Here is a 25,849-nt window from a genome sequence, read left to right on the forward strand (position 1 = left end):
TCCTTTTTGGTCTCGGTTCGTATTACTGTCGTGTTTACTTTCCATTGCAATTATATTTTACAGCTGGCTGAGCTTGCGTGCGCAGCCTTTTCTTTTTTCTCGCTCGTTCATTTTGTTGAACGCAAGAAAGAGCGAGATAAAAGAGGGGGCAAAGTGCCCCCTCTATTATCTGTTTCTTTCGCGTGTTTGTTTACGAGAGTGAGTGAGAAAAAAGAAAAATCTGCGCACGCTTGGCTCGCCGGTCTTAACATCTGGCCTGGAACTTAAACAGTATTGTTCAAAACAAAAAAAAATAACGAAGTCTGCATTCTATGGCCGCATTCAACTAGCTACCATTTCGCAGGATCCATCTCTCAACGCTAAGGAGCAACAGCGTCCTCTGACGAGGACATAACGATTATCAACGCTGTTGCTGCTGCTAGCAAGCTCTATAGGCTATCACTCTAGGAGAGCCTCAGTCCGTCAGCCAGCCAGTCAGTCAGTGCCTGGATATCTTTCGTGACGTTCAAAAGCGTTTTTCTTTGCGTACACCAAGCGCGCCATATATCCACAATTATTCTGTGTTAAAAGTGTGTTTCATCCTCCAGCAAGATTTTTGCACCCTCAACTTTCCCCACCCCGGGTCCCCCGCCGCCGCCGTGTTGTTCATCCAGTTGGAAGTTGGATGAGGAAAAAAGGATGATATTCTTTCTGTTGTGTGTTCGGTTCTGGTTCGCGCAATAGGTCGGTCTGTAATGATGAGTTCGGAATTTTAAGTTATCCAGGAAAAACTTTTACGCGTCTGCTACTGCTGCTGCTGCGGTTTCATTTGTGTCGACGGTGAACGAGTAGATCCTTTTTTTTTTGCTGGGCAGGGGGAAAAAGCATTGAAAATTCCCACAGTTTCTGAAATATTCATCGCTCGTTTCGCGCAGTTAATTGTGTGCGACTCTTTGTACAGCATTTTTAATTAGGAGAAAAAAAGAGGAGAAAAGTGAAAAGATAGTCGAGTGATGAATGTGAAAATCCAACTTTCGCGTTAATAATGCGGAAAATTTTTTGGGGCTCTTTTGTCCGCATTTAGAGGAGGAGAAGAGTGAGAAAAGGGGCAATCAGGTACGGAGAAGGAGTGAATTCGTGTAGCTCCATAGTGATATAACCGTATGAAAGTTTACTACGAGGGAAAGGAGAGAAGAGTAAAAAAAAGTGAAAAAAGGAAGCGTGAAGCTCGTGAACGTCGTGTACATATTCTGAAGAGCACAAAGCAACAAGTTTCATTAACAAAGCGGTGTGTATTTTTTATTGATCAATTAAATCGCTGCCGAAGCCTTACGGGGCTGTTTTGAATTGAATCCGTGATTAGCACATATCGAATAGCCAGAGAAACAAAAAAAAACTAATATTTCAATGCTCAGCCAATCAAATTTAAGTGGAAAGCTAAATTGATTCCAATCAGTGTCAGTGGCCCGGAAAAAGTTCCCAAAAGAAGAAAAAAATAAAACAGGTATGACGAAGAAGGACACTCGTCGTCGCAGCCAGGTGAGCCGAGCGGAAGTTGTTGGGGCCATTCCGAGAGCGTAAGAGCAATGCTGCTTCACCCTCCACCAGCAGCAGCGAGGACAACTTTGGCGAGGATACTACACAGCGTGGTGCGAGAGAGTTCGTACGAAAGCCATTATCCATCGTATACACGCTGCTAGACTGACTGTAGTCTCTCCGTGCAGTTTTCACTGGACGTGGACAGGCATTGAGCAGCCTCCCGCACGCCAAGGAGTGGGGCTCAATCCGGACCATCTTTCAAAAATATTATAACCCCTCCTCGCCCCCCGAGGGAATACCCGAAAAAAGCGAAAACCAAGAACGACGAAGACGACACAATTCAACGATAAACCCCGTTGGTAATTTGCTGCTTGGCTGCTATAGGTATAAGGCGAGACCCAGACCCGACCCGACTGGCGGCCTTGTCAACAGCAGCAGCAGTGTAGAGTGAAGGTGAGGATATTTTTATCGATTAAAGTACCATTAATTGGTGTGGATGAGCCGTCTACCGAAAGTTGCTCCTTCTCTGTGCACAGCACACCATATATGTAGCAGATCGGGGGACCAAACCAGACAGAAAAACCACCGTCCGTCCGGAGGAGAAGCATATGCTTTTCCTGCAAAACTGGACGTTATCTGTGTGGGAACCTTTTAGTGCGAGGGGCGGTTTAAAAATAGCTGCTTCTGCTACTGCCACGGCAGGTTAAGGATCCGAAAGTTGAAAATTGGATTTCAAGCCTACGGAGTTGGTTTTCAGTCGGCGAACTTTCCCACGCGCTCTGCAACTATATCTGGCTAGGATTTTGTTCCACTCAAACAGGATCGGATTTGAGGGAAAGTTGAACACAACATATCTTTTTTGGAAATTTAAGCTATAGATGAATCTTGTGCACATTGTAGTCTACCTATGACTCTTTTCAATTTATTCAGTCTTGATCTTTTGTAATTCTCAAGTAACCATGCTACTGAAGCCGTATCTATATACACTGGAACCTCTTTTTATGCACATGGCTGGGACTGCATAAATTAAAAATGTGCATATATTAAAAAAAACCATAAAAAGAGGGAAAATTATGCATAAATTAAGTTTGGGCTTTAATTAGATAATATAAATCGCGAGGACAGGTCTTGCTCCTGGGCAGTTGAGGTGGGACTAAGCGGGTTTCCAGAAAGTTCCCAGAGAGCCCTAAAAGTGGGTTCCAAGGGGCTTCAAGGGCGTTTTAAGGGGTTGTTTCGGGGGATTTGAGAAGCCTTATAAGCGTGTTCTGTCAAGATTTTTTTGGTGTTTTCATGGGATTACGGGGAATTCTGGGGTATTTCAATAGTATTAAGTGGGATTCAGGGGCGTTCCAAGGGGCTTTAGGGGCAATTCAAGGGATCTCAAGAGCCTTTAAAGGGCGTTGCAAGAGGTTTGAGGGGCGTTTAAGGAGAAACTTCAGAGAATACAAACAAGGCTGCCACAATGGCCGACTTGGACCCCTACTCACGTTTTCAAGAGCACTAATCTTGTAAATTCGTATACAAATGCTCTCGATTTGTAAAAGCTGCCTTCTTTTGCAAGTGAGCAAAGCCAGGAAAAACAAGTGCGGCTTGGTTCGATGCTTTGGTCGTCAGATTTGTACCTCTAAAGTTTGTATGAAAACTTGCAATGGGATTTCTTGATGTTTCACCTTAAAGGTATTTCAGAGTCTGCACTGGAACTTTCTGAAATGCCTCAAAAATGTTTAAGGGGGACACCATGTAACGCACCTGAGAGGCTTTGAGAACTTCTCCGTAACGCTTCCGTAACGCTTTTGAGTCCCCCGAAAATGCTCTGAAACGTCTTGAAATGTCTCCAAAATCCCCCTTAAACCCCCTCGGACCCCATGTAACGCACCTGAAGTGCTTCAAACCCCCCCCCCCCCCCCCGAAAACTCCTCCGTAACGCTTTCATAACGCCTCTTAATCCCGCATTAAATTCTTTGAAACGTCCTGAAATGCCTTTAAAATCCCCCTTAAACCCCCTCGGACCCCATGTAACGCACCGTAGTGGCTCCGAACCCCACGAAAACTCCTCGTCAGTGAAAAGTATTGCCAGACAAAAGAGGCACAACACAAGCAACAAAGGAGACGCGTCGATTACTCTTTGTCCCAACTGGTACCAGATAATGACATGATCTCGAAAATTTTTGTTGCAGACAAAACGGAGCCTGAATTTGTTGCGTACTTTTCAACTCGTGAATAATCAATTATTATCAACCCAAAATCGAAACTTTTTAATGATACAGATACCGCTCGAAAATCACAATGCAAGCTTTAAAAATCTCTAAACTCGTGGTGCACGATCTTTGTCCTATTCTGTTCAAGTTGGGACAAACGTGTGTCGCATTGGGTAGAATGTCGCAACAAATTCAGGTTGCGACATTGTCGTTATTGTTGCGCGATGGTTGAATTTTGTTTCACTGCTCCTCGTAACGCTCAAGTAACGCCTCTGCATCCCGCCGAAAATGCTCTGAAAATTCCCCTTAAACTTAGGAGCAGGCAGACTATCTGCAAATATTTAGGGTTGCTACTAAAATCTCACAATAACATAGTAGCATGAAACGAGCTCACCAATTCATACATGCATCTCTCTGTTGACTCCGTTGGTAGTCGAACGCCGCATGTCACATTATACTGTAGGCAATTAAAGTATACTAATTGCATTCTGTTCTTCAACCAGAACTCTGAAAATTTATTATTATTATTATTATTATTATTATTATTATTATTATTATTATCTTTATTGGCGAGATTTTCAGCCCTAACTGCTTCGCCTTTCGCCTGGAATTCAATATTAAAACATGGATTTGAAAGTAAAGTAAATGGACCCTAATGAAGCTCATTATCGAAACATCGATGAGGACAATTGAAGTACACATTCAAATCCAGATTATTTGTTTTTTAAATTATTGGCCGCAACTTTGACAGGATGCAAAGTCATATCTCCAATCAAGTTAGTTTATTCCATTTTTTTCTTGAATTTTAGAAAAAACTGAACGAAATGTGACTTGCATTTTGCAGATAAGTGACCTAATAGAGACTCTAGGCACGAAAAGTAGACATATTTAGCATTACATATATCAATATTTATCTCGCTGACGTAGTGTACGATTTGGGTCAAAAATGGCCTTAATGCCAAAAGAGGGTTAAATTCAATTTTCTATGAATGGAGCGGACCTGGTGTGATGGTTAGAACACTTGACTATCACGCCGAGGACCTGGGATCGAATCCCACTCCCGACAAACTCGCAAAATGTGAGTTCTTCCTTCGGAAGGGAAGTAAAGCGTGGGTCCCGAGATGAACTAGCCTAGGGCTAAAAATCTCGCTAATACAGATAAAAAAAAATCTATGAAAAATTAAAAAATATAAACGAGGTTTGATGATATGATGATGATAAGATCTACTCTTCATTGTAGCACGGTATCAGGTATCAGAAGGCCGGCTCCAGAGGCACGTTATCCTCCATTTGGGACATTTGTGCCATCGCCAAAATAACAGCCTATTTCATCATCTACCTGAGGGAAAAGGAAGGAAAAAGGATTTGGATGGGGATAGGGACAGGTAGGGAAATAGGAAAAATACCCTGAAAGAGGGTACTAACGCACAAGCGTACCACAATGGGTTCAAACAGCGCCCTGAAAAGGGCACTGTAATAACGCATAAAGCGAAAGAGAGCCTATAGCTCTTTACCACAGCGGGTTAAGAACAACAGAATATCCTGAAGATTCAGGTTTCTGAAGTCAGTTTCACTTAATAAGTGTTTACCGAATACTCGGAAACGCAGTTGCGCGAAAACTGGACAGTTACATATCAAATGATACGAAGTTCCATAATCGGATTCACAGCTATCACAGGCAAATGAATCAGCTTGCTGAATATTCGCCATGTGATAGCTGAGTCGGCAGTGGCCAGTCAATGCTTTGACCAGCATGCTGCAATTCTGCTTAGACAGATTAGTTAGATACTTCGCCACCCGTAGAGATGGCTCAGCACTATACAATTTGGTTTGACGACATGACTCCAAACTATTCCAATATTGTCTGTGTTGAGTGACAGCCCAGGTGTGAATCTGAAGCTTAATCCAACACTTCGATATCGGAATAGCTGGCTCAGGGCCAATGAAGTCATGTGATGCTCCAGAGCGAGCTAACTCATCAGCCAATTCATTTCCAGCGATGGAAGAATGACCAGGTACCCATAGAAGGTGAACAGCGTTTGCTGAATTCAGCTCCTCGATTTGAGTTCGACAAGCGATAACTATCTTCGACCTGGAGTTGGCCGAAGCAAGTGCTTTAATAGCAGCCTGGATATCTGAACAGAAGTATATTACTTTGCCCATTACGTGCTGCTGAAGTGCTGATTGCACTCCGCACATAAGAGCAAAGATTTCGGCCTGAAAAACGGTACAGTGTCTACCAAGTGAATAAGACTGATACAGCCTTAGCTCACGAGAATAAACACCAGCACCTGCTCGACCTTCGAGAAGGGAGCCATCAGTGTAACATACGATGCCGTCTGAAATACTTCTTTCCAGATAACCAGATGTCCACTCTTCCCGGGAAGGGAATTTCGTGGAAAATGTCCTATATGGAAAATTACAAGCAATTGTAAGATCACTTGGAGCAAGGACAATTTTGTCCCAATTCACCAAAAGTGGAAACAACGAGGTGTGTGTTGAACTGCGGTTCACAGGAGTTTCCTCTAGTAGACCGAGTACCCGTAACCGGTAAGTGCAAGAAAGGGCTTCTTGTTTGAGATGAATGTGTAGTGGGGCAACGTCAAAGAGAACTTCTAGCGCTGCCGTAGGAGTTGAAGAGAACGCTCCAGACATCGCCATTAAGCACATCCTTTGGAGATGGCCTAATTTTGATTGGACCGTTCTCACTTCACCCTTTTGCCACCACACAAGACATCCATAAGCCAATATTGGCCGAACCACAGTTGTGAAGATCCATTTGATATACTTGGGTTTTAGACCCCAAGTTGTACCAAAAGTACGCCGGCATTGCCCGAAGGCCATACAAGCTTTCTTGATTCTGAACTCAATGTGAGGTGTCCAGGAAAGCTTGGAATCAAGAATGACTCCAACGTACTTTACCTGTTCAGTCACATCGATTTCAGAATCAAAGAGACGCAAAGGTCGAACGCCATTACGGTTTCGCCTTTCCGTGAAAAGAACAATAGATGTTTTACTCGGATTAACCGAAAGGCCATATTGGCGACACCAACCCTCAACTACCTGAAGGGCGTTTTGCATCAGGTCGAAAAGGGTGCTGATGCACATACCAACTAACAATGTTAGGTAGTCGTCGGCAAAACCATAAGTAGGAAAACCGCTATTATTGAGTTGCCTCAATAGCGTATCTGCTACGAGATTCCACAAAAGCGGTGATAAGACTCCCCCTTGGGGGCATCCACAAACACTCAATTTCCTAATCCCTGCTAGACGCAATGTCGAGAAGAGATATCGGTTTTTGAGCATTTGGTGAATCCAATTGGAAATCATTGGAGATATACCATGACTCCGTGCGGCTTCCAATATGGCATCGAAAGGCACGTTGTCAAAGGCACCCTCGATATCTAAGAAAACACCCAAACAAGATTGCTTTTGAGCGAATGCTTTCTCGATATCGTAAACAACCTTGTGTAAAAGAGTCACAGTGGACTTACCAGATTGGTAGGCATGTTGGTTCACATGAAGAGGCACGTTGGCCAGATGAACATCACGGATATGATGATCCACAATGCGTTCTAAGCATTTCAGAAGAAAAGAGGTCAAACTGATAGGTCTGAAACTCTTTGCTTCTTCATACGACGCACGACCCACTTTCGGAATAAACTTTACAGTAATATCCCTCCAGGATTTGGGAATATACCCTGTAGCAAAACTGCAAACAAGTAGTTTTTTCAAAACATGTTTGAAATAATCAAATCCCTTCTGAAGCAAAATAGGATAAATCCCATCTGCCCCAGGAGATTTGAAAGGAGCAAAGCTATTAAGAGCCCACTCAATCGATTCTATAGTTACAATACTCCGAGCCGAAGCTAAAGAATCATAACTACAAGAAAAGACATCAGGATCATCCGAAGATGTAATATCCACACATCCAGGGAAGTGTGTGCTGAATAAGCATTCCAGAACTTCCTCATCAGAGGAAGTCAGATCGCCATTTGGCAAACGAAGTTCGTTCACCCGGAAATCCTTAGATTTCGCAAGGATTTTGTTTAACCGACTGACTTCACTCAAGCTGGAAACATTTGTACAAAGGTTTTTCCAGCCGGATCGTTCAGCAGACCGGAGAGCTTTCCTGTAGGCCTTGCGAGCCGACCTGAAAGCCTCCGAACCAGCCGAACGTCGTCTGTTCCAACTCTTTCTACATTGTTTCCTGAGTTTCGCCAGATCAGAGTTCCACCAAGGGGTTCCTCTTGTGATCTTCACAGACCGTAGAGGGCATGCTTCTTCAAAAGCTTCCATGATGAAGGTCGTTGTAGTATCAACGGCATCATCTAAATCACTTGGAGTGTCAATGGATGGTGAATATCCATGAAATTTGGCTGCAACCAAATCAGTATAAAGATCCCAGTTTGTTGACCGAGGATTCCTGAAACGCAATGTTTGCGAAGTAACATTTAAATGTTCAAAAAAGATATAGCGATGGTCAGATAAAGATTCTTCATCTGACACATGCCAATTGGTCAGCTCGTGACTAATTCTGCTAGAGCAAAGCGTTATATCTAACACTTCCTCTCTAGCAGATACCATGAAGGTTGGGCGGTTGCCTATGTTAAGTAATGCAAGATCTGTACTACTTAAGTACTCCATCAAACTGGAGCCTCTCAAGTTAATGTCTGAGCTGCCCCAGATGATATGGTGAGCATTAGCATCACTGCCAACAATTAGCGGAAGGCCTTTTGAAGTGCAGTATGCGATGACTTGTTTGAAAGCATCCGTAGGGGATGGTTCATCATGTGGTAAATACACAGAACAATAGACGTATTTCCTGTTGAGGTTTCCAACAGATACATCAATTGTGATAGCACATACATCTCTGGTGGTTAGTTCAGAGATGAGTGTAGCAACTATTGCGTTGTTGACAAGCACACAGGCTCGAGGCATGACACGCGAGTTTGCCATTTCATGTTTACTGAAAGTGGCAAACACCGGGTTCACAAGGTTTCCTAGATAGAAATTTCCCTTACGAAAGTAAGGTTCTTGTACCAAGGCCACTTGGGCTGTACCATTTTGCATAAGTCTGCAAAGATTGATCGTTGCTGTTCTTTTATGCTGAAGATTGATCTGAGCTATCCTAACCGTAGCCACTACCCAAACTAGGTAAGATTAAACTCTTCGCAACAGCAGCACAACAAAGAACAGCAACAATAAAACCAAATCGGTATCGATTGGAAAACGCCAAAGGCGAGGATACACAGAATACACTGTGTAAATCGCATAATGCGAAACCATATAGGTGAAAATTTAAACTAATTAACAACATCTTCATAATCCCGCCCTTATTTAGCCTCAAGTGAGACTAAAGAAGGGCAGCTGATTGTCTCGGAGAAACACAAGGTCCACTGCACCATTGCTCCGGTTAGCGCAGTAAGGGCTACATACTGTGGAGGGCGCCCTGGTACTCCACAGGCTCCGTTAGCGGTTAGGTTTTTATTAGACCCCCCTAGCCATTCATTCCTAGGCACGGTAAGCATAAAGCCGCATCACACCATGAATTAGGGGTCACCTGTTGGTGGATTCTTACCACCGGAACAGGCGGTCCGTAGTGTTATTCTTAGCCAATTGAGACAATCGCTACCGACACTACACAGCTATCTAGGCTGATCGAGAAAAGAAGTTAATATTGATGATCAACTTCATACGGACTCGAACAGCCGTCGAGATGAACTAGCCTAGGGCTAAAAATCTCGCTAATACAGATAAAAAAAAAATCTATGAAAAATTAAAAAATATAAACGAGGTTTGATGATATGATGATGATAAGATCTACTCTTCATTGTAGCACGGTAACTAAGCCCGACAGCAGTGGGCTGTCCACCACATGTGATTCGATCAAGCAAAGTATTATAATCATACTCAACTTGCTTTTCTAAAGTTAATATCATACAATTATATGTGACGCATGTCACCACATTGGAGGATGCCCCAATTAATATGAAGAAGTAGAGTCGACTGGCAGCTCTGATTATCCTCTTCCCTAAATTTGTTTTATGTTGAACAAATTAAATTCGTAATACGTCGTAGTAAATGAATAAATAGCTGTAGATATAAAAGGAACAATCTCACCAATTTTAACCCTTATGTGGCCGACGGGGTACCCGGGTACCCAGCGCCCATTTAAAAAGCACAATGTAAAAAAAGCAAAAAGTTTGTCGGACGGAGCTTCATCGTCGTGGAAGACCAATGGATCATTAAATCCCTTTTTCTTGATTGGCCTAAAATGTTCTCCCGAATTCAATCGACATCCTCCACGATTCCCTGTATATAATTGAAGAAATACCGCTCGGTTGCTGGGAAGAAGTTTTCGTTGAATGTTCAGCATCACGATGAGTCGTCAGACGTTCGCCCACTTGATCCACTCCGTCATTAATATCTTGAGCTCTTCGTAGACCATCAGCTTTTACCACTTGTTCTCATTGAGCCGCATCGTCTTCAGGTCGTAACTCTCGACAAACGCGACACACGGGTCTTCATTCTCCTTCTTCTTATCGTTGGGGATTACTGGACACTGAAATTGTTCGGGTTTACCGGATCATACCTGAGTTCTTCAGTACACATGAGGGTAGGAAAACCTGTAGATACACCAAACGTGAACACTCGAATTATCAAAAATTAAAAAAAAAAATATCGGATTTAAAAAATTATAGGAGCGAAAATTTTCGCTTCTGTCAACAAGCTACAATCCCTAACATTTGTAAACGAGGTCTGGAACCCAAACGTTGAACGCATCCTCAAGCTTGCCCATACCTAGGCCTATCCTAAGGGGCTGTCCATAAACCACGTGGTCATGAGGGGGGGGTTCGGCCGATGACCATTTTGTATGGACGAATAAAAAAATTTGTATTGACTAATGACCCAGCCGGGGGGGGGGGGTGTGTGGTTGAGAAGTCCCAAAAAAAATGACCACGTGGTTTATGGACAGCCCCTAATGTTGACCGATTCTCGCTAATTTTAGAACGGTTCACTACGGAACTCGAGATTTTGCTTTTTCTGTAACAAATTTGTCAGATTTACATATTTAAATTTCATGGGAGTTTCTGAAGAGTTTCAGAGGTTCCATGGGGGTTCAAAGATGTTTCAGAGTGGTTTCAAGGCGTACCATGGCTTTTCTGGAGTTTCAGGAGGATTCCTAAAGGGTTTTTCTGTGGATTAGGAAGGGGGTGTTTCAATAAACTTTAAGGCAGTTTTCAAAGGAGTTACCAGACGTTTCAAGACGCTTCAGGGGGCTTATGGAGATTTTAGAGGGCTTTTGAGCGAATTACTGGGGGGTTTCAAAGGAGTTGCAAGTAATTTCAAAGTAAATAAAAAAAAACCCGATTTAATCCACCTATGGTGAACAGAACCCTTCTTACACTTATTAAAATTATTTATGTATTATTTGTATTTAACATATTTACTTTGTGTAATTGACCAAAAGTTCTAGAAAATATTGTGGATTTGGCATCTAGTGGATTGGTTTCCAAAATAGCATCATGGACCATGGACTTAACTACCAGAAATGTCAGACACCTTCTAGAATCTTGTGTGAAATTTTTAAAAAATAGCTTACATATTCTGGAATATTGTATCTTTTGTTAACTGCCAAAAGATCTTGAATCGATTAACAAATGGATAAGAAAATCAGCATGATACACTTTGTCTAATATCTCTTAATCAATCGAATAAATTTGCTCCGAAGTACTTGGTATTCATGGTTATGGTGTAAAAACGACAAAAATGATATATCTACTAAGTTAATCAGTTTTGGCATTTGCTAGTTATTTTGGCTGTCTGGTTCTTGCATTTTTCCCACAATATATAAATTCAAAGCTTTCATTTACCATATTGTTAGTTTTCATAAAACTCCTGTGTATTTGTAATTTGTTATTTACAATTTTGTTGAAAACAATAAACTGCTAGTATACACTTTGTATGAGGTCAGCATTATTTATTGAAAAATAATTTCCCATAGACTGGTCAAAAACAAATGCAAGATAACAAGTGAATATAATAATAAAAAAAAAAGAATTTATTGAAATACTCTTCGTAAGATATCTAAGTAATCAAATGTCAAATCGAAATAAAATTTCAGGGCCTTATACAAGGATATTGTAGCTTTCATTTGGTGCTTAGAGAACCCAAATCGGTTGACAAACGGCTGAGATATTTATTATGGTACCCTTGGTCAAAAATCTCTAAAAAAGTTAACCTGTATTACTCCCAAGTAGTCTTTGAAAGATATCTCGGTAACCAAATGTCCAATCCTAATGAAATTGTATAGGGTTCTACTAGAATGTTGTAGCTTTCATTTGGTGTCAGGATAACCGAAATCGGTTGACAGACGTCTAAGATATTTATTATGATACTTTTGGTCAAAAATCTCAAAAGGTTTAGTTGTATAAATCCTAAGTACTCTTCGAAAGATATCTCTGTAACCAAATGTCCAATCGAAATAATTTCTGGGCGATCTACTTGGATGCTGTAGCTTTCATTTGGTGCCAAGAGAACCCAAATCGGTTGACAAACGGTTGAAATATTTATTCTGATACACTTGGTCAAAAATCTTGAAAAGTTTAGAAGTATGACTCATAAGTACTCTTCGAGAGATATCTTGGTAACCAAAGGTCCAATCGAAAAAAAATTCAATAGCGTTCTACTAGGATGTAGTAGCTTTCATTTGCTTCCAAGAGAACTCAAATCGGTTGACAGACGGCTGAGAAACGTGCGTGACTTTTTTTTGTAACGCACATACACACACACACACATACACACATACACACATACACACATACACACACACACACACATACAGACATTTGCTCAGTTCGTCGAGCTGAGTTCATTGGTATATGAGACTCGGCCCTCCGGGCCTCGGATCGAAAGTCGGTTTTTCGAGCGATATTTATACCCTTCTTATGGGTGTAAGAAGGGTAAAAAGAGATTTGGAAGTGGTTTCCGGAGGCTGTGCAGTATGCCCCCAAGGTGGTGCCATAGATGTTTCGGAGGAGTTTAAAAGCATTTTAAGGCGTTTTCAGGAGGATTTGGAAGTGGTTTCTGAAGGTTTGAATGAGGTTTCAGGGATGTTTCAGCGGGGTCTCTAGGCGTATCCACAAAACCCCCTGAAACCTCTTCGAACTTCTGGAACCTCTTAAAATTCACTGGAACGCCACTGGAGCCCCCAGAACGCCCTGATATATTTTGAAACTCCCGGGAAAGCCCCTCAAACCTCATAGAAACCAACTGAAACCCCATGGAACATCCTTAAAATCTCTTGATACTTTTTTTTTTTTTTTTATATAAAAGTTTTATTTGGTCGATTGCTTATTTAAAATTATATACATAATTAGTTAAACTTCGACATCTAGATGAAATTTTAAAGCGTCTACGTCTATTCTACCATTAGAGCTTTCAATGAATGTAAAATAATTCACAAGTGTTTTTAATATCATTATTTTATCTGCTGCCGAAGTCCATTCAAGAGAAGGTCGCAGCAGTTCGGTGCAAACAAAAGGACGTCGTCGACCAGTCATCTCCAATAGCCGTCGTTGTAACAGCCTCCACGCACCTTGCACTCTGCTACAGTTGAAAAATTTGTGTTCCAAAGTCTCGCTAGGAGCAGCGCAGTGCAAACAGTGTTCTCCATCCGTTCGTCGCATTCGGAACAAAAGCCGTCGGCATGGTACTTTCTGGTTAACCCACATGTAAAGGGCAGATTTTTGTGTAGATAGCAGCTTACGCGTCGAAATATTCAACCATACACGAGACCAGTTACAGTTAGGATGATCGCTTTCAACTTTGGGTCTATCCGTTTGATTTACGAAGAGACGATGGATGAGATCAGCGGAGGGGTGTACACGGATTTGGAAGGGCAGGTTTGGGAGGTGGCTTATGATAAGTTTGAGGCAGGGAAGGTTTGAGATAACATTTGCAGGAATGGGATTGACTTGGTTTATACAGGATTGATAAAAGGGAAGGGAATCGATCTCAGTTAAGTGCCTGTTGATGATCAGCGAGTTGCATTTCATGCTCGGGAGATGCAAGTTCATCCCGCCGTCCTGCTTTCTTCGGGCTAATTGCAGCATCGGTATCGTCGCTGGTGCTCCTCGAAATAGGTACCTTCGCATGGTAGATGTCAGCTTTGCCACATGCACCGCCAGTGGCGGCAAGTGCGCTGCCATGTACCACATCTTCGATGACAGAAACGTGTTGAACAATATCACTTTCTGGTACAACGTCAGCGCGCGTTGCGAGTGGAGCCAAACTTGACGGGAAAAGTTCGTCACGATGGTATCCCAGTTTAAAGTTACCATTTCTCGAATTGAATTGGTGAAGACAATCCCAAGAATTTTGATGGTGTTGTCCGTGCGCAACCATGGCACAGTCAATGGTGCATTGATAATCCCAACGTCGATGGCAGTTGTTTTATTTTCGTTGAGAACCGCTCCTGATACGCGTCCAAAGCCGCGGAACAAATTTCGCATCGCATTTAATTGTTCTACGCTGGTAACGATCGCACTGATGTCGTCCGCATACGCTACAATCAAATCCCTGCCGCACACTTGTTTCAGGCGCCGCAAGAGAGGGTGAAGGTAGATTACGAAGAGGTGCATAGATAGTGGATCTCCTTGTCGCACCGATCGCTGGATTGGCAACGTCGCTGAGAGAGACCCATTGATGAGGAGACGAGACGAGGAGGCTGCTGCTATGCGGGACAATAGGTCCACCAAAGCCTTGTTGAAACCCAAATCACGCATAGTGTTGAAGAGAAATCCGTGATCAACTCTGTCGAACGCATGATCGAGATCGAATCCAATCAATTTACCACATTGTCGATTTGATTTTAGCTGTGCGATTCGGTCTTTCACGGCAAGTGTGGCCTGGAAAATGTTCCTTCTGCCATTGGAGCATTTTTGCGAGTCCGTCAATACGTTGTGGGCAAGCATGACACTTTCGAGTCTAGTTTTGAGGATCCGCGCGAGAATTTTATAATCATAGTTAATCAAGCTAATTGGCCTGTACGCACGGGCGGTGTCCCCTGCTCCACGCTTCTTCACTAACACTATCACACCGTCGAGAAACGTTGTCGGAAGGTTGGAACTGATCGCTTCATTCAGCACCAGGTTCAATTCCCGATGAATGACATCGAACGTCCGCAAGTAGAATTCTTTTGGAAGTCCGTCGGGGCCAGGTGATTTTCGGGATGCGCTAGTACGTATAGCAGAAAGAATTTCCACGGTTGTGATTTCGCTCATAACGGATGCATTCGCATGGTCCTGCTCTGGGATGGCTCGTTCGCATTGGAAACCACTGCCTTGCAGATCATCTACGTCCTCTCGCGCATACAGGTTCGTAAAGTATTCAACCATATGGTCTCGAATCCCATCAGCGTCGTCGATAACTTCGTCTCTTTCGTTTCGAATGTGTTCTATCATCGTTTTACGACGCGTTCGTTCTCCCAGCTGGTAGGTAGACATCACTTCGCCGGCCACGTACGTTTCGTTGATATGCAGAAACATTTCAGTGAAACGGCGTTGGTGTGCAAGCATTTCGGCTTTTACACGATTGATGGTAACAAGCATGGAACGATCATGATGGTAGCTGTCATACGCTCGTTGCAGCAAACCGTAAAGTCGCTGTTGCTCGCGATGGAAAGCGTCGAAAGCAATTTTGGACTTCCATCTAAAAAAAGATTTTAATTTGGACTTAGCGCATGACAACCACCATTCCATCCAAGACCGATAATAACGACGTTGGCGAGTCCAGTATTGCCATTGCGTTTGAAGCTCCTCTAAGTTATCGGTGGACAGCAGATGGGACGGAGGGACCAGAAACCTCTACCGGGTGCTCTGTCTGGGAGAGGGATGCAAATTCTCGCAGTGACGGCTTTATGATCGGAGAAGCAACAGACATGGATATCTGTCGCTCTCAGCTGTTCTCGTAGGTTAGCGCTGACATACAGTCGATCAAGCCTGGACGAAGAATTGTGTGTTATGAATGTATATTCCGGTTCGCGGGATCGGAGTTGCAGCCACACATCGTGCATCCGAAGTTGTTGTATGGTTGCTTGGAGAGCGGGGCTCGGGTTCGAACCTGTCGCATCGCATTGCCGAACCACACAGTTGAAATCACCTCCAAGAATGACGTGATCGGTGCGGTACCGAAGGTAATAGGCTATCGTGTTGTTGAAGAACCTTTCACGTTCGGCGCGAAGAGCGGATCTCGATGGGGCATATACATTGCACATCGTGGTGTTGTGTACTCGCAAGGCAAGTAGTCTTCCGTCCAGGCTCTTTTCAACATGCGAGAATTTGATGTGGGTTTTGAGTGCGATTGCTGTTCCTCTCCTCGCTTGGTCGACATTGCAGACTACATTGTACCCAGGTAGCGCTAACTGTTCGTTCTCCACCTCCTGCAGGAAAACGATGTCTAGGTCCGTTGTGCGAAGGAACGTGCGTAGCGCGTTCAATTTCGTTGTGTTTGTTATGGTGTTGATATTGATGGTTCCGATGTTTACGCTGGTGTGCTCCATTACAGTTGCATTTCTTCCTGGGAGCCTCGGCCGTGTTCGTTGTTGGCTTCGTCGTTGCGTCGCATCTTTTTCCCTGGAGGCGATCGTTTACTGCGCAACCGCCGGCTGCTATTCGAGCTGCAAGAGGCGTGAGAGCTGTCCGTGTCGTTACCATCAGAATTACGAGTCGTGTTGAGGATGCCGGTCGAGGTCGGGAGCGGCGCGGTTGGGATATCCGGGGGTGGACCGGAGGGTTTGTTAGCCGGGGGAGGCATCGTATTCGGCTTCGGTGGCGCTCGGGTTCCAGTCGTCACGGCATTCGAACACTGTGAGGAGTTCGACAGAACCTTTTGAGGTGGATTGTTTGGATCTGCCCGCTTCGTCGGTGCTGGCTGTTTCGCGACGTTAGCATACGATTTGTCTGCTACGAGCTTTTGCGCGAGCAGTTTTTTGTTCTGTACACATGGTATACCGATATGTACGAACTCCTGGCAATGTATACATGTTTGACGTTGTCCCCTGTAGCCTACCGCCGTGTCTTCACCTCGAATCGTGACAAGAGAAGGAATATTCTTTTTGACCACCATCCGAGCGATGCGTACGCCGGTTTTCACACCACCGAAAGCGGATCGTTCGTCCCAGAGAAGATCCCGAATATGGAGCACGTCTCCGTACTCGGCGAGAAATTCGGCGATGTGGACGTTGGTAACGTCGTTGGAGAGGTCGAACAATCGCACCTCCACGGCTCCGTCCTCCATGAGAATACGCAGCTTGTATGCCTTCCCGTCAAACACGAAATCGTGTTTGTTATCATGCTCGCGCACGATCCTCTCAGCGAGCTCAAGGTTGTTGACCTCCACGAAGGTGCAACCGAGCCGCTTGCTAGGCTGAAGTAGGCGCACATTTTCTCGCGTTAGACCGAGTTCTTTTCCCACGAATTTTAGAATTTCTTCATGAGAAAATTGTCTCGGAAACTGCGAGTAATCCACGCGAAACGTGTTCTCGCGGCGCGGCATCGCGCTTTACTGCGACGCGGCGGCTACGAATATCGATAACAACGGCGAAATTACCGGTAGAGACTTTACGAATAGTCCGTGAACGGCTTCCGAAGTACGCTCTATCGAAGAGATCGACTGATCGGCTCGGAAGTTGAGCACTAACTGACTTGATACTCACTGGAAATTCCCTGATACTTCTTGGAATACCACTGAAACCCCCTTGAACGCCTTTTAACCTCCTGAAACCCCTTGGACCGGATCTGAAAACTTCTGGAACGGCTTCAGGACATTTCTTCGAATGAACCATAAGTTATGGACCATAGCTCCGAATAATTTATCCACAAGCCTGTATGGATACCCGCTCACGGTGCACAAAGTGAATCACCACAATTTCATAAAATTCTTTCTTGAAGCATATGTTGTTCTTTCTGGCCTTACTACTAAAGAACTTTTTGGCATTCTAAATAACTGCTTATGTGATCATGAAGTATGTTTCTTTTTTATACATAGGCTATTTTTTTATAGTTATTTACTTTAGGATTTTGTTGGCGTCGCAACTGTTAATATTTTAAATAGAGATTTTTCCACATTTTAATCATAGGTTGTTCTTTCAAGTTATACTGTTACATATATGGAAGATTGACAAGCCCACAAAAGTATTTTTTTTTTCGGCCATATGATCCGGAACCAATTATTTAAATGATTTTTTCCTGAAGAAGTCCTCAGAGGAAATCTCAAATGAATCCTTGGTGAAACTTCTAACACTGTAGAAATTTCAGGAGAAGTCTCGCCAGTAATGCTTGGAAAAGTCCTCTCAAGAATCACCGAAAAAAATCCAGTAGTAATGCCCTTAGAAACTTCCCGGATTACAGGAGTATACCTGTGGGAATCCCCAGGAGAAGTCATAGCAAGAACTCTTGGAGGAATTATAACAGGAAACAAGCAAGCCACGTTAGATAAATGCACAACTCGTGCTGGAAAAATCTTCTTTTTGATATTTTTAAACTGTTCACTCCGGTAGTCGAATCTATAAATTGTCTGTTAGAAATCTGTCAGATTTTCATATTCAAATTTCATGGGAAATTCAGAAGGAGGCTTCACGGGGTTTCAGAGATGGTTCAGAGTAGTTTCAATGGGTGTCATGGCTTTTCAGGAGTTTCAGGATGCTTTCAAGAATATGTAGGAAGGTTTTCAGAAGAATTTCAAGACATTTCAAGGCGTTCCAATACGTGGGGGTTTATAGGGATTCGAAGGGGGAGTTTCAAGGAGTTTTTTTTTTTTTTTAGGAGTTACACGTAACTTTAAGACGTAGCAAGGGATTTTGAGAGGAAGCAAGGGATTTTAAAGTGGTTTCCGGAGGTTGCAGATTGATCTCAATAAGATTTCAGGGATGTTCCGAATGAGGTGGAAAGCGATTTAATGTATTCCAAGGTATTCGAGGATGTTTCAGAGGGTATTCAAAGGGAATTCAAGACATTTCAATGCATTTCCACAGGTTTTCGCAGGTTAAGGTGTGATCTAGGGAATTTGAAAGTAGTTTCTCGAGGTTTCAAAAAGCTTGCGAGGAGGTTTCAGCGGTGTTTTTATGCGTACCAACAAAATATTTATCGATTTATGAGTAAGATACACTCAGCAACTGAGTAGAAATATGTATGGCTGCAATGTGTTCCAAGGTGTTTGTGACTGCTTTCAAAAGAGTTTCAGAGAGAATAACAGAGGGGTTTCAAGGCGTTTCAAAGCATTTCAGGTGTCCTCAGGGAGTTTTGGAACATCTTGTAATACCATAAGCCCACCATTTGCAACTATGTAATTCCTTAAACCGCTTCGACCAACGCCCTTCAAACCCCCTGAAACCTCCTGGAATTCTATGGAACGCCCTTGGAACCTCTTAAACTCCCTGGAAAGCCGCTGAAGCTGCGTGAAACGTCTCTGAGACTCTCTGAAGCCTCCCTGGAACGCCTCTGATCCCCCATAGCACCACTCTAAAATACCGTGAACCACCACTGAAATATCTTGAAACTCCCACGAATTTCTTTGCATCTCTTTGGAACATTTTTAAAATTTATTTTTATTCGAGAATTTTTAGTTATACCACACAAGCCTGAAACACCTCTGAAACCCCCTTGAACGCGTTTTAACCTCGTAAAGCTCCTTGTAACGCCCCAGCAAACCCTTGCAAAGCCTTGAAATGCACTGAAATCCTCTGTTGAAATCCAGACCCCCGTTGAAACCCCCTGAAGTTTCTTGGAACGCTCCTGAAACCTTACGGTACCCATCTCTAAACGCTCTGGAACTACCTGGAAACCCCTCGAACACTCCTGGAACACCCCTAACCCCTGACACACCCCTGAAACAAACCTGAAACTCTTTTTTTTTCTCCAAACCATGGAGGGATAGTCTGCTCAACATACAGGGGATGGGGTCTTTCAAATGTCCACATTGACAGCATTGATTTAAGAATTAGAAAACAAAGATTCATCAACAAAGCAAACCATATGACCCTTTTTCATAGAGTTCGTTTCATCCACAAATAGTTTTAGCAGGAATCGGTTACTCCAAGAAAAAAACTCAAAATATTACTTTTTTTGTATTTAACCCGTTAACGCCCAAGGTGCCTCACAATTCAAATCTTCAAATAAATTTGTTATCAAAGGTCAAGTTCCAATAAAATAAACATGATTTGACGAAAAAAATGGAAGTCTATGGTGTAGTTCCAAAAAAATTCTTCATTGTAGGTCTTCAATATCTGATAATTTTCTCGAGATCTATTTCAGCACAACTTCTACGCTATCGTTATATTCTGATCCGTATAGATACAATACAGCTCTAAACAAGTGAGAAAGCTGATAACCACTCAAAAAGAATAGAAAAAGAACTTTTAAATTGGGGCAGAAATATAACCCGATAAACGCCTAAAAGTATGCAATGTATGGCCCTTGTATTTTCATGTAGTTTCGACTGCAGTGTTCAACATTTCTCAAATTTATTTTTTTGTAACAAATAAAATAAAGAGTGCTCACTATGTCTAGCATAACCAAATGTTAAAATACTGTAGAAGTTAGATTTTACACAGATAATGATTTCTAATAAAGTAATTAAGTTTTTCCTTTAGTACCCTACAATTCTCTTTACGTACTCACCATACGTAAACTTTTCAGAAATGTTGCATGTTTTTAAAAGAAAATCGTGATAAATACTGTTCCTTTTAATTTGTATTATTTGACAGATATGTACTTCGACCTCAACTATAAGGTCGTCTTCAGTGTCTCGTACTTACAGGTATTCCACTAACACGCCCAGGTTCATCATCATTCCATGTTTTGATATAAAATTTCAACCAGATATACTCTACACGGCCTCTCCACTTATGTTTGCACTACTCCATGATTTTTTATTCGTGAACAATATGTGGGTTTAATGGTGCTAGTCTGAGCACCATCAACGTTACATCGAAAAGATGTCTTTCGGCTACATGAAAAATGATAAACCACCCAAAAATTCAATTTTATTCGGTCTACCAATTGCAATTTAAAATTAAGTACAAAAGTCTGAAAATCATAACGCTGGGGGAAGAACATTCCCGGTAGAAATCCCTGAAGGAATCCCGAGAGGATTCACTGAAGGAATTCTGAGAGGCATACCTGGTAGAATTCTGAGGGAATCTCAGCTGAAAGCTTGATAGGAATCCCTGAAATAATCACAGGAGAATTCCCGGGAGGTATTGCTAAATAAATTCCGAGCAAGGATCCCGGCTCGTAGCAAGAATTTCATTAGGATTCTCTGAATATGTTTCGCCAAAAAACTTTGAAAGTATACTAAAATGAATCTGTAAAGTAATTCCATGAAAGAAAAGTGGTTAAAATTTATGAAAGAATCCTTTCAGGATTTTGTAAAGCAATTCTGGCAGAAAACTCCGAAGTTTTTCGCGAAGGAATCCTGTAAAGAATACCTGATGGAATTCTTAGAGAGATGATCATGATTCCTGATGACTTCTGGTCCTGCCGGTCAGAAGCTGAGCAGGTATTCCTGTAAGAACCATAGAAGATGTCTCTATGATGTAGGATTGCCTGAAAAAAATCTCGGAAGCAATCTATATTTTTTCATATTTTTCTTTCGGGAGGAATCCCTTAGAGTCACAGCAAGAATCCGGGAAGGAAGCTCTGAAAGAATTCCAGCACAAATCCCAGAAGGAATGCAGAAAAGAATAACTAAAAGACTCACAGCAATCCTTGGAATAAACCTGGGAAGATTCTCGAAAGGAACACCTGGAGAAATCCTGGAAGGAATTCCTGAAGGTATCTCGAAAAAAACCTCAACTCATCTAATCTCATCTCAATTCTTTACCCCACTCTCTAGCCTCTACCTTATTGTCTTCTTTGCCCTCTATTCCAACCCTCTATCATAACCTTCAACCCTACCATCTGCTATACCCTCTACCCTATACTCTACCATAACCACTGCATTATCCTTTACCGTACTCTCTAGTCTATATTGTGTTCAATCGTACCGTCTACCCTACTCTCTACCCTAACCTTTTCACACCCTCAACCCAACTCTCTATCCTACCCACTTCCCTACCGTCTACCCTATCCTCTACCCTAACCTACTACTCCACTCCCTCTACTGTATCCTTCACCCAAACCCTCTACCAGACCGCCTTCTCCACCGTTAACCCTACCCTACCATACTCATCAAGCCTGATCGATAGATACCCATATTGCATGGTATCATAGCTCAAACTACCATTCCATTGTTGCCATCTTGGATATGGTCCGCCATCTTGGATTTAAAAATAGGGTCAAATATCGATTTTTGACTTCTACTCATGAAGCCCGATCGATAGATACCTTGGATATAGTCCGCCATCTTGGATTTCAAAATGGCGTCGGATATTCATTTTTGAGTTCTACCAATGAAGCCCGATCGATAGATACCCATATTGCATGGCATCATTGCTCAAACTCTCATTCCGTGGCCGCCATCTTGAATATGGTCCACCATCTTGGATTTAAAATTATGTTAAATATCGATTTTTGACTTCTACTCATCAAGCCCGATCGATACATACCCATATTGCATGGTATTATAGCTCAAACTACCATTCCGTGGCCGCCATCTTGGATATGGTCCGCCATTACTTACCTTACCGGTCAGGCTAAGGCCGGGGTGGCCTCTGCTGTACATAGGAGCCGCCTCCATTCCACTCGGTCCATGGATGTTTGTCTCCAGTTCCGCACTCTGCGTAGGGTCCGCAGATCGTCCTCCACTTGGTCGACCCACCTAGCTCGCTGCGCTCCACGTCTTCTTGTACCGGTCGGATGACTCTCGAGAACCATTTTAGTCGGGTTGCTATCCGACATCCTGATGACGTGACCCGCCCACCGTAGCCTCCCGATTTTCGCGGTATGGACGATGGTTGGTTCTCCCAGCAGCTGATGCAGCTCGTGGTTCATTCGCCTTCTCCAAGTCCCGTCTTCCATCTGCACTCCGCCGTAGATGGTACGCAACACCTTCCGTTCGAAAACTCCAAGGGCGCGTTGGTCCTCTGCACGTAGGGTCCATGTTTCGTGCCCATAGAGGACGACCGGTCTAATCAACGTTTTGTAGATGGTTAACTTCGTGTTACGGCGAACTTTATTCGATCGTAGAGTTCTGCGGAGTCCAAAGTAGGCACGATTTCCTGCCACAATGCGCCTCTGAATTTCTCTGCTGGTGTCGTTGTCGTCGGTCACCAGTGAGCCCAAGTACACGAATTCTTCAACCGCCTCGATTTCATCACCGTCGATATGAATTCGGGGTGGCGGGCGCGGAGATTCCTCCCTGGAGCCCTTCGCCATCATGTACTTTGTCTTCGACACATTAATGACTAATCCGATTCGCCTGGCTTCACTCCTTAGTCGGATGTACGTTTCCGCCATCGTCTCAAATTTACGAGCAATAATATCAATATCGTCGGCGAAACCAAGCAGCTGAACGGACTTCGTGAAAATCGTCCCACTCGTGTTTATCGTGTTTATGGTCCGCCATCTTGGATTTGAAAATAGGGTCAAATATCGATTTTTTACTTCTACTCATGAAGCCCGATCGATAGATACCCATATTGCATGGAATCATAGCTCAATCTACCATTCCGTGGCCGCCATCTTGTATTTCAAAATGTCGTCGGATATTCACTTTTGAGTTCTACTAATGAAGCCCGATCGATAGATACCCATATTGCATAGTATCATAGCTGAAACTCTCATTCCGTGGCTGCCATCTTGGATTATGGTCCGCCATCTTGGATTTAAAAATGGCGTTAAATATCGATTTTTGACTTCTACTCCTCAAGCCCGATCGATAGATACCCATATTGCATGGTATTACATATCAAACTACCATTCCATGGTCGCCATCTTGGATATGGACCGCCATATTGGATTTCAAAATGGCGTCGGATATTCATTTTTAAGTTCTACTAGTGAAGCCCGATCGATAGATACCCATATTGCATAGTATCCGAAGCAGCATTGCCGTTAAAAAGCATATATTCTGGAGTTTTGACCGCCATCTTGGAACCTAAGCCGCCATCTTGAATTCCAATAACCTTACTACCACATCCACATCCTAAGGAATGTGTATGCCAAATTTGATTGAAATTTCTTGGCGCATTCCAGAGTTATGCCGGTTCATTGATACATATTTACATACTCACATACATATCAACATACAAATAGACAAACATACAAACATATAAACATACAAGCATATAAACATACAATCAGACATACATTGACTTTTGTATGTATTGATAAACAACTCTGCCGAAGAAATGAACTATAAATCATTAATTATTGTCAAGATTGCAGGAGAATAAAATATTTTCGCATTGGAAATGTAGCTCATAGATCGTGACAATATGTAATCTTTGCAGTATCGTTTACGCCACCTAGTGAACCAGTCACAAACTATATTGTCCACTATGAGCAAGGTATGGATGTGGAGAGCATCTTCTCTGAAGAAAGTATTCTAAAATTTTGCATAATTCTGGAGATATTCACATCAAAAGGACTGTCCTATAAATAGGACGCTGGGCGGATATGGGTTAATTTCAATTTCTTTAAAGGTATAAGAATTTTGAATTATCTTGTATTTTTAAGTCTGGAGCATCGACTATAACAGTGTCGAATATTCTGTCAAAATCATCGTTCGAGGTCTTAATGGATTTCTCTGTTTGCAGGTCAAAAGAAATTTCTCAGCCTATCTTGATGCATGGGAAATTCCTTGCCTTTATCTTCGATCGCAGTACGCAGTTGTGAAAAAATGACAGATAAAATGGCAGTCACCGAAGAAAGTTTTTGCCAGAAATCGGTCAAGAAATTTTTTGAGCGATTTCTTGTAAACAAAAAACTGGGCTTTAGTCTTGAATGTCATCAAAAAACGATTCAGTTTCGCAACTATGCCTTGCTCTTTAGGTAAATACATATTGTTTTCACAAGAATCGCAAGAAATCCTCGTGGGCAATAGGGAAAGGGAGGAGGGCTTGTAGGTGTCAATTAAAAGTTCACACTTGTTCTCGGAAAGAGGAGGCGGTGATCAAGCCCAAAAAAAAAGAGGGAATTCCATAGGAATCACCGAAGAAACTTTAAAAGTAATTACTAAAGGTATTGCCGAAGGAATTTTCAAAGCGATTGCCGGAGGAATTGCTGTGAAAATTTCAAAAAAGCCAAAAGAATTCCCAAAAAAATATCAAAGAATTACTGAAGCAATTTGCAAAAAAAAAAGCTGGATAAATCGCCAGAGTTATTGGCGAAGAAACTTCCATAAAAACTTCCAAAGGGTTTGCCGATTAAATTTACTAAAATATTTTTTTTGTCTGTATTAACGAAAAAATTGTCAAGTTAACTCCTCAAGGAATTCTCGTAGCAGATTCCAAATTCTCAATGAAAATGTATCAGATGTTTTTTCGGAAAAAAAATCCAAAAAAGATCCAAATAAAATCATAAAGACATTAATATTACGACTATTTGTATTACATCCTTCTGGATTTGCTCCAGAAATATATCTTGATTCTTACTGGATTTTTTTGTTTTTTTTTTTTTTTTTATCAAGACTTTCTTTTGTAGCTTTTCCAGAAGATTCTTTTGCATTCCTTTAGAAGATTTTTCTATAATTCTTTCAGAAATTCTTTTAGCCATTTTCCTAGAATGCCTTCTGGTATGTATCTGGCAGTTTCATCAGTGATTTTTTTTCAGAAATTCTTTTTGGAATTCCCCCAGATATCTCTTTCAAGAGTCCACCAGAAGATCCTTCTGGGACACCCTAGAGATTTTTTCCTGGGGATTTTCCTGGAATTTTTTTCTAGGAGTTTCTTCTGTAATTTTTCGTTTTTCGAAATTCCTTCTGGGTGCCCTGCAGAAAAACTGTCGGAAACTCTTCACGGAGCTCTCTCTGTGATTTGAACTAAAAGTTCTTTCCATACTCTTTCCGGAATTGTTTCTGGAATTATTTTTTGAAATTCCTTCAGAAATAACTCTTAATATTTGTTGTGGGACCTTTATAAAAGAATCACAGGTGAAATTCTTGAAAATACTCTAGAAGGAACAGCATAG

At 42.4% G+C, this 25,849-nt stretch overlaps 1 protein-coding gene across 5 annotated transcripts in view; it reads left to right on the plus strand.

Annotated features, from left to right (window-relative positions):
• The first annotated feature begins 363 nt into the window (after positions 1-363).
• Positions 364-25,849, plus strand: part of LOC109406392 (uncharacterized) — a 400,264-nt gene continuing 374,778 nt past the window's right edge. For 4 of the 5 annotated variants that reach the window (XM_062847298.1, XM_029867662.2, XM_062847299.1 and 1 more), the window contains exon 1: positions 364-1,971. The gene's annotated coding sequence lies outside the window, so the exon portion shown is untranslated. The remainder of the gene's footprint in view (positions 1,972-25,849) is intronic. The other variant, XM_062847301.1, reaches the window with a different exon arrangement.

Source organism: Aedes albopictus, chromosome 1 (assembly GCF_035046485.1).
Source record: "Aedes albopictus strain Foshan chromosome 1, AalbF5, whole genome shotgun sequence".
Taxonomy (NCBI): domain Eukaryota; kingdom Metazoa; phylum Arthropoda; class Insecta; order Diptera; family Culicidae; genus Aedes; species Aedes albopictus.